The sequence below is a fragment of the Athene cunicularia genome (genome assembly GCF_003259725.1).
Source record: "Athene cunicularia isolate RWA chromosome 12 unlocalized genomic scaffold, athCun1 chr12_part1, whole genome shotgun sequence".
In the NCBI taxonomy this organism is placed as follows: domain Eukaryota; kingdom Metazoa; phylum Chordata; class Aves; order Strigiformes; family Strigidae; genus Athene; species Athene cunicularia.
The window spans coordinates 19,865,905-19,876,642 of NW_020799116.1; the positions used below are offsets into that span (position 1 = coordinate 19,865,905).

General features: G+C 34.7%; 1 protein-coding gene across 2 annotated transcripts in view; it reads right to left on the reverse strand.

Annotated features, from left to right (window-relative positions):
• CENPP (centromere protein P) overlaps positions 1 to 10,738 on the reverse strand; it is a 148,704-nt gene that overhangs the window by 56,815 nt on the left and 81,151 nt on the right. The gene's annotated exons all lie outside the window — the stretch shown is intronic.

The following is a 10,738-nucleotide window of genomic DNA, read 5'->3' on the forward strand; positions in this document are numbered from 1 at the left end:
GATCTACTCAAAAGAGAATAAGCTGCAAGTTGCTAAGACTGCAGAGATGTCCCATTAGATTTTTTTTAACATTTCAGAGAGAAAACTACTTAGAATAAGGCAAAAACCTGAATAAGGTATTTTTAGCAATCCAGAGAAAAATGTAGGGTAAATATATCTGAATAGTAAGATGTAATGTAAATATTGAAACGATAAGAGGGTGAGTCAGTATAAAGTCAATAAGAGAACCAGAATAGCAAAGGTTAGGATTCAATAGCTGTAGCAATTCCAGAACCACAATGCTTTGTGGTATAAAAGAAATCTTAAGCCTTTAGATTTTCTGTCATATTTCTAAGTTTTGATTTGCACTGTTGGCTCATGCATCATACATAAGAATTTAGACCAAACCTGCTAAAACCTTCAGGTAGGTCCCATTATAAGTTCAAACCTAACAGAAGACATCCTGTGGTTATCACCACATTAATAGAAAAAGTAACGACACTGACATTTTTATGGAATAGGCTCTTTCTACTGGTTAAATGATGACAGAACTTTGAGGATCTGCCTGAACTATTGTTTCGTGCACAAGGCCATACACTTCTGGTAAAATAAAACTGTAAGGCAAAATAAGGTTGTTACTCTGGAAGCTTGGATAGCTTTTTGAATCTGAAGCTATGATCAGGGGCAATGTTTTGTCTGAAGTAAGGTAAAAGATCTTTCATTTTACAAAAACCCTCAGAAAAATAAAGGCATCAAAAGCCTCCCAAAATGAGATTGTTGAGTATTAATTCCCATGTGCTGAGGCTGTTAGAAGCTCTAAGACTCTCAAAATGTGGAGCTCACATCACATCTCCCTTCTCCATCTTCCAACTCAATTTAATAGGGATCCCCTCATGCCAAACCTACAAATCCCTCAACTTTGCCCCAAAAAGCAGTTTGAGGCATCACCACTAGCTTTCTAGTGGCCCAGGACAACACGGTTAATTTCACCCAATGAATTCACTTTTACATAACACTACAGAACGCGGTTGATATAATTTCTGATTTTTCATTCTGAAACATGCATCATGCTTGTATTTACTACAAAAACTCCTTAGCGTTCAATAAGAAAAAGAAATCTTAACTTGAAAACATGATTTTATCATTTCTCTACCAACAGTTTTGTTACACTCTCACTGAAGAAAATCAGTGAACTTTTAAGACCTCTCTCAAGTCACAACTTTATAAACAGTTATATCACAGCAACAAAATAAACAGTTTATCTTTTCTGTTGTACAGTAATACAAATGCTAACTAGTTGAAACTCTCATGAGAAAACATTTTCTAATTTAAGTATTATGTTTATATTCTAATGCATACAATTTTCAGAGAACGCAAGACCACAGACAGTAAAATATTAGAAATATGAGGAAATGCTACCAAAATAATTTTACACAAAAATCCTGATGATTTTCTATATGAAGCAGTTTTCAGAAAACAAGTCTGCAGATCATAAGTTTGTAGGCCAATACAATATGTGGTGCTCTGGAAGTTTGTAGTTTCTTTAAGTAAGCTTGAAAATGTCTACTCATTTGGAAATGAAGGCACTTAATGTAACCATAGGGACTTGCCTATATCCCCTTTGGATTTACAGCCTGAAACAACCAACAAAGGGTCACTCCTGCTTAAATGCAGAAAGCAACAATGAACATGCAGTATCAACAGCTGTTACAGCCTTTATACAACCACCTCTTGTTGAAGTTATCCATCAAGTTTTAGAAGACCAAAATTCAGGTCAAATCACTGCTTAAAGAGGGGTAAGAACCTTACTGTGACCATCTTATAGAACATCCCAACCACAGAGGTAAAGCCTACCTTGGAAAGAGTGGATGTTTGTAAAGAGACTTACTTTTAAAGCCGGGTTTGACTGCAGGAAGCATTTAAAGATTTAGTGGACCAGAAACAGCAGTCAACCATGTAACCTACACTCATTTGGAGGAAACCCTGCATAACAGTCTCTTCTTGAAAAGTGAAAAAGCTATAAACATCCATCCAAAAAGACTAGTTCATAATAATATGTTTGACTTAGTCAGTAGACATACATTCCTGCTTTTTTAATGAACAAGAGGGAGATCCCTGTTGCTATTGCTTGTTTAGTAATGTTACCCTTCTATTATAGCTAGTTACCATTAAATCCCAAACTCTCTATTTCAAGGGACAAGGCTTTAATTTTACTTCTCTTGGCACACTGAAAACCATTTTAAATAGGGGAAAAAACAGCAGACGTGAAATAAGAGCTCTGATTTAATGATGTCAACAACTTCTGTACAGTTGCAAAGCCCAAAATATTGTGGAAAAATGTTGGAACAGTTTTTCCATCTAAAAGTAGTGAAGACATCACTTACAAAACTCTAAAATGTATTAAACAGATATCATTTTCCACATTAAGAAATGATCATATGATCAAAATGAATTTAGCTTTTTCTTCTCCTAATAAATTAATCTATTACTCAAAACTTGTGCTGATTGTGGCATCAAGCAGCTATAGTCAAATACTAGCAAGCATAATTTTAACAATTTTGTTATAACTGCTATGATGAAATCCAATGGAAATACCTTGCTTTAATGTTCCCAATACCCAAGTTACAAAGTCTCATTATACATGTAACACTCCTTGCTAACAGACACCCTATTCCACATCAAAATTCTGTCAGGATAGACCCATAAAGACTTCGCACTGTATTTTCCTTTTCAGCTTAAGAAATTACTAGAGAATATCAAACAGAACTTTTCATAAAGATCTTCCATTATATATGATGCAAGATGAACAAGTTGCAACAGTTACCACCTTTGGGAAAACATTCATACACCACTGGGCATCCCTGAAAGAACTTACATAGTCAAGTACTGCATAAAACATTTTTGATCATACCAAAACCCAATTTGTGATAAATTATCATCCATTTTATGATACTGAAACACTCCAGTTAGTAAAGCAAAACTAAACCAACAGAGTTGTTAGCATTATGGTGTTCAACTTTTTTACACAGTAAATGTCCTTATCTAAACCGGATAATGTTTGATCAGTCTTAAAAGGAATAGCAAAAAAAAAAGCTAAACTACCCCAGGGTGAATCTCAGAACTAAATAAAACAGCTGTCTTAAAAGCATAGCTTTATTTTACTTCAAGGAAACTAAAAGCAAAGGAACACCATAAACAGCCTTTATCTGTGGAACTATTTTTGGTGACTGTCAAAGCGAGGGGAGGGGATAAGATGGGCTCTGATCTGATCCAGCACAGCTGTCCTTACCCTCTTACATACTTCACACGTGGCCCTGCCTAATTGCTGCTGAACATAATTTTGCACATTTCCATTAAGTACTTACTGACTTATCTGCCTGTGAACACAGTTAATAAAGTTTCCCAATACACAATCTGGTCATTGCTATGAAGTTTATTGGGGCAGTACTTGACTGCCTCTTCTCTGCAGTCATGTTTATTAAAAATTCCCACCAATGAAATGAGTTTCCCAGGATACAAGATACAAACAGAGGAGAACCTTATTTAAACAGTGAGGTGGGCTAGAGGCTGATGACAACTTTACCTCTTGTAGCCCAGTAGCTGAGTACCCTTATAAGAGCCCACGCAGCTTGCATGAATCACTGTTTCACTCACTCACTAAAACTAGAAGTAAAATGTGATCTGTATTTCATACAGGTCTGTCTTGCATTGATGCCTATACCTGGAAATCCAGAGGGCTATCATCCCCTAAACTCTATTGTCTTGGTGACTGGAAGTTGTAATTTTTACTTATTTTCACTTTTTCATCTGGGAGTTCTAGTTCTATGGGTAAGAAGGTTTACTTGGGGCATTGACTTCAAAGCTCTGTATTCAGAAATCATAATTATTTTCAGCTTGGGGACATGTTGTGTACTACAAGTAATTGGAAAACCATATTAATCTCAAGACAAAAGGAAATATCTTTTCTCCTCCCAAGACTGCAGCTTCCTTTATAAACATTAATTTCTTTCCTATGGGAGGATAAAACCATACAAAACTATGTTAGGTATTAGGAGCAAGGCAGTCAGGGGAAATGCCTAAATGTTGCTTATTTATCATAAAATCCAATAACTGTTGTGCTGGGTTCAAAAGACTACCTAGTGTTTGGGACTTAGAAAGGCTTAGCTATTCGCTTTTCTCATTAATGCTAAAAGCCTGTGATGTTCTAGTCTTGTGCTTCAAATCAAGCCCTATGAGTTTGCCAGTCATAATGGAAGCCATAATGGACACAAGCATTCTCTGTATTCTCCATAAGTGAACAAATACTCAACAGCTGAGTGAATTCCACAAAATAATATTTTTCCAGTCTGCTTGAACCATCCTGAATCAATTCATTAAACAGATTCTTCCCCCCCCCCCCGATTTACAACTTAGGGTAAATTGAATCAGTAGCCGCTGCATTATTTAAAATGCTATCTTATAAAAGCATTTACCTTACAATTTCTTCTTTAATAGTCTGTTCTGTAAGGAATTTCCCACAGCTACTGAGTAAACAATTACTGTAGTTTGTTAGAATTTCAATTTATTTTGCATTTAACTCTTTATACAGGATACAGATCTCCCCGCAGTTATTGAATGTAAACATCTGTGTAATTCATAGCTTCTGATTTAGGCTGTTATTTATATTAATGTAGCTTTGATAAAATCAGTTATTAAGACCAGCTAATAAAGTACTGTTTTCAACAAAGTACCTTGAAGCAGTCCTGTTAATTGAGAGAAAAGAACTTTCAAGTGTGCAGCATTATGAATATATATACAGAAAACTGTAGGTTTTACATGCAGTATTACTTAAATATGTTTCTCTGTGGGAACTTTTCATATCATAGCAATTCCTAGGGAAAAATACAAAAAAGCTGACTTATTTTTTCCACAAGACAGATATTTTTCTCAAAGGAGTAATACTGAACACAGCTGTGGAAATATTAGATATTCAACAACACTATCAACCAAGACAAGAATCTTTTAAGTGAATTATGTAATGGTATTTTTAAAGGATTAAAATTAGGAAAAAGGATTAAAATTGACGACTTTTTTTTTTTTTATAGCAATTTCTCCAAAATCCAGAAAGTTGGCTATGCCATTACATTTTATCCTCTGGCCTCACACATTCTGTTCCTTAAAACCCTTCAGTTAGGGAACAACTGTCCTTGTGAATATTTCATGGTTTCTATCCCCTTTTAAATTACTATTCTTTACAAGTACATATGGCTTACTTTCTTCTAACATACGATGATCCTGAACTACTTCAGCAAAGGTTATTCAGTACCAGTCCTCCAGTGAGAATTTTTCCATTTTTCTTCCCAGCATAGTTTGGCTCTCATAACAAAGAGCTCAGGAAGCTAGACTTTTCCTCTTTCAATTAGACCAATTACTTTTTGGGTCTATATAAAACAATAAAATCTATTACACTTTCTTGCACATTTCCACAGCTGAACTATAAATGTTTCATGAAATATTTCCTTTTGTTTGAACCTGCCACCCACTCATTTCTTTTGTGTTAACCTAGTTTTTGCATGGGAAGAAGCAAAATAATGATTCTTTTTCTTTCTCAATGACACGTGTTCAAATAGGTCTGTATTACCTACACCCTGTACTTATTTTGAAGGCTATTTTGATAGCCTCTGGTAAAACCTTAACTGATAGAAACAGTGATTAACTGCCATTTTAATTGAGTTAAATTTCTTTCCAATCTTCTGAGTGAAGAATAGACCATGGTTTTACATAAGGAGACATGCTTCTTTTGCATTAGTTGTAGAACATATAGAAATTATAATAACCATGAAACAAAAGTATAGGTGTGGTATGAATCATATGCTGGCAAATTACTTGCTTGTTTAAGAAAATAAAAGTTATACATATCGGTATATATAGTGGTAAGTAACCTTACTTTCCAAAGACAAATCTACTTTGTACTGAGAAAAAAAAAAAAAAAAAAAAAAAGGTTCTGCTTTACAAACTGTTCTACACAAAAGATCTAATTTTTTCCATACCAGAAGTTAATATGCAATTATGACATACATTTTCTTTCCATTTACATAAGTATTTCCACTGAGTGGTAAAAGTTAATTCTATCATCTAGTGAATTTCTATCGATGATAAAAAGCAGTGCAAAACCATCCAAGGAACCAAACATCTTTGAAAATAGTATCTTGGTATATCTGTCAGACAATTCTAACTTCTCTGCTAGTTTGTGTAGCCTTTTAACTTAGAAGTTTTTGTCTTCCCATTTCTTTCATTTTTTTGTCAACTCTGCTGTAAGACCTACCTACCACATGGCTGCATCTGCCATGGCAAGTGAGACTGAGTTCACACCTATTTAACCAGCCATAAGCTTTTGCTGCCTCAGTCAGAGTAACCCCGTTTGTTCAACGTTCTAGCAGATTCAACTCTTTGAATACCACATACCCACAGAGGGGATAATGCCAAGAATGTGTTTGTTACTTCATACACACAAGTTTTATTTTTTAATATGTAAACACAATTAGTACCAACAGCTGCAGAACCTCACGATAGTTTCACTGGTGAAAAAATAGACTTAACATTAGATAATAGCATAGTTATTAGATCTGTTAGGATATATCAAACATTGCAGGTTTTTCCTAATTTACATTTACTTCCTATATTTTTTTCTTTTCTTCTTATGCTTACTTGTGATTTCCCCCTACAGATTAAATGGAAACAGAATGTTAAAAATCAGCAAAATAGATTAAAGAATACTTGTGATTTAAGAGAAAATAATACTAAAACCATAAGAACAGTGGTTACCTACACTTAAAGCAGACTTTTTCAAAAAGTCTCCCAATGTATTTAGTGTTAGACCCAACCTTGCATGACAGAGTCACTGCTATTATGTCGATGAGATTCCCCGGAACAAAGCCCACATCTGAGAAAACAGGCTAAGTTAATTAATATAGTAGGGAAATCACTAATTTACTGAGATAATATCCTTCTTTGTATTAGTAATATTTCTGAAAGCTTTCATTTCGACTTTTCCAAAGTAACAAATTGTGTGTTTCAAAACTTGCAAACAAATTTAGTTTGAAGATCTTCCTAGAAATATTGCCACATTTTCCATCCACAAAACAGTATATACGCAAAGTACATGCAAACATTTAAGAAGCCATGTTCTTCATTAGACACAGAAGTGCAAACTAGTGAATTACTGTGTTATAAATGTAGTGTTTACTGCTTCCATTGCTAACAGTCTATCACAAACAAAAGTCCATCTTCTCTGGGATCTTTGAATTTCTAATGTAATATAAATTACTTTTGTTGCTAAGTCAAGTTAGGAAAAACCATAATACCAAATTTAATTAAATTATCTTTACTGTTTAACATACTTTGAATACTTTATTTCATTTTTTCTGGAAAACGAAGGACTGGATGGCCATGTTTTGTTTTTATTAAAACTACCAACCCAGTGGGAATTGATGACAGCTACCACTTTAAATGTTTCCTTTATGTTCTAAACAATGTGAATCTAGCAAAAGGTTGTGTATAAGAAAATGACTCATTTACACTTCCATATTATTCATACTGTTTGCTAAAACAAAGGGAAATATGGAAAAGAAATCAGCATTTCCAGGTGATCAGGTCTGGGGTTTTTAATTGTTAAACTTTGGCACAGTAAATGCTTGATACTCTATGAGGAAATGTTGTGCTTAGTCCAGCTTGTATTCCAAAACAGAAAATTTTTCTTATTGTCAGAGTGATTCAGTAGTTTGGCACTGGTTGCAGAGCGTTTCATTTTAACTACTGTTTGATTTTCCATGAAAGAATGTCTGGTGCTTCCAATGTCTGTAAGACAGATAAATACCCATATTCCATAAAAATGCCATGTAACATTATCCAAACTTGTTAGTCTTGCTTTGAAGCTACTTGCAATTGACATGTACAGAAACCAAAACTATTTCAAGACCTTCATTCATGAGGCAGGTTATTCTTCAGAGCCATTTCCTGATACAGTTAAGAGCACACATGTTTTTACAGGACCAAGATGAGCATCAAGGTGGGAATAAGCTAGCTGGGGACTTCTTAAATCGGCATTCCCACACAGAGAAATTTATATTAACCTGTAGCCTAAGGTAGAACAAAGTTAACTTACTCTCCTAAGGCAACACAAACAATCTACAAGGATGAAAAATGAGATCTGTCTCTTCAGGTTATTGTTTTACTTCTCCCGTCATTTTAGATCACCACGTTCTTGTATGCATAAAGCACACAATAAGCCTGGCAATCACAGGGATGCATGTACACTTGAGTTTATAGTGGGTTTCGTACATGAACCCTTAATACCACAAGCTATGAATTGCCCTTCAATATCACTATGTTGCTAATAAATCCCAGGGACTAAAGACTGACTGCAAAATGAAACAGTGTATTTTGTTGCAGTTTCTAAGTCAGCTGACAAAAATATGCCAAAAAAGTACACACCTATTAGCAAGTGAAAGTGATTCATGCATGACAATAAATGATTATTTAGTATATTTACATATAGACACCGAAGAATTAAAACGTACTACAGAAGGTGAAGAACAGTTTTTCTATACTCAGCTAGCTTAAACGATGTAGTTAACTTGAGAAGAGCCAAAACTTAGCTAAAACCAAAATATGTGACTGCACTCCACATGGACTGGTTGTGAGCATGAAAGGAATATGTCATGTTATTAAAATGTGATGGGCAGTCTCCAAGACAGATTTGTGCAGTTGATGTTAGATTCATCACTTTATGTAAACCACATTTATAAACAGTGCTTGAAAATGAAAAAGTACTTAGTTTGCCTTACAATAACAAACACATACAAGACCAGCTTAAGAAAGAGATAGCAATGTAAGCATTAGCCACATATGGCAACATATGCTTGCTTGCTCAGACATATAAAGTAATAAAGTCATTTTCAATAAAGAAATCAAGATAACATTTTATATCACTGATGTGATAATGTTAAATATAAAACACCATCCATCCAATTTTCCTTTTGCATTTGCATATTTCACCATAGCAAAAGAGCATTCTGAACCCAAACACGCTGGATATACTCCCACCCTTTGCCTCAGAAATTAATCTCCGCTACTCATAAAAGTTACATTTTACAAAAGTATTTTAAGGCAAGACAGAATTCTAATTTTCAATCAATTCTTTCACTGGTGGAAACAGAAATCACTGAAAAGGTCTGAACAAACAGTTTGACCTCGTATAAACTTTTAGTTATTTAAACATGTAACACTTCACAGGAAAATATACATACATTTGCTTGCAAGGACAATACCCTCAGACTACTTCCTACTTGAGAGTATCTTTTCCTTAAGACCCCAACATCATGGATGTGACAGACATTTTTCTATCAGGCTATTTAAAAACTAAACCTCACTATTCATGAAACAGCAGATGCAATAAGACAACATCATTTTTTCTTTTAATAGCATCTTCAACTCTATCACCTCAAATCAACTGCTTTAGAACACAGCCAGGTAAGTGGCATTTGATCGTACCTCAGAAGGCTGCAGCTACAGCCTTTGAACAGCTGCTACACAGTCTGCACAAGTACACTGCAGCCTTACCCTAAGAAGTGAGGGGAACGCTGACCCAAGCACCTAGCATCAATCCATTCACTTGTACACTACAGCTTTCATTCAGAACTCCACAGCTGCCCTACTGTGCTGGCTCATGTCATGACTTTGGGTCCAAAAATTAAAGTATACTGGAAACAATGATCCTGGAGAGAAATTCTGCAATAGTAGTTAGTTTTCAGTAAGTAGGAAATATGCTGTAAATGTTTAAAAGAACCAGCTCATAAACTAGACTGAGAACCAATGGCCTATTTTAGCTTTTAGCATTGCTATCAACAGCTAACATCTAAAGTTCAGAATTTAACAGTCAAGAGACCTGAAAAGGGTATTTTGAAATGCAATAATCTTCACAAACAAATCTGTGTCTTAAGATATTAAACAGTTTCATTGTAAGAACTGCATGTCAATGTAAGCAACATTTATTTCTACCATATTGATAATATACACTGTACAAAATACATGGATAATACGTTATAAGGTAAGATGGTTATGTTTTCCCAGATACTACCACTCTAAGTGTCAGCTTCATTGTGTAGAATAGCTATGACAAACTTTATACACACAGGAATGTGTTCCTACTATCAGAATCAACTAAAAAGAGAAAATAATTTTTAAGAAATATTTATCCAAAATTAAGATGTTGCTAAACATCAAGAACAGGGAGCATTGCTGAAAACTAGGATCAGCTGAAATTGCTGATTCAGCACTTAGCTAGTGAAAGGAGAAGCAAAAAAGAAGAAACCAGTACATTTATACCACAGCCCTCAGGGCCCGCTCTCTTCTATTAGAGCCAAGAAAGCGTTGGAGTTTTTTTTATTTTAAAAACAGCAATTTAATACTACTTTGCTCAAGTAAACGCATCCAAACCAAGCTATTCAAAACACAGGGGAGTGTTTGCTTAGGAAGCTTTGGTTTCTAAATGCAGACAAGAGAATGTAGATATATGCAATTTGAGATTTCAAAAAAGTTTAAGATCATTCTTCAGATTCTCATGTGGGAACGTGATTGCTTCTGAAACTGTAACTTCATTCCTTGGGAAAAGTGATAGGGAGAATCTTTATCATCATTCATCTATGCTGCTGAAACTGGAACACATGCAAAAACAATGCAGCAGGTAACATAACCCTTAATCTTGTTTGACATAACAGCA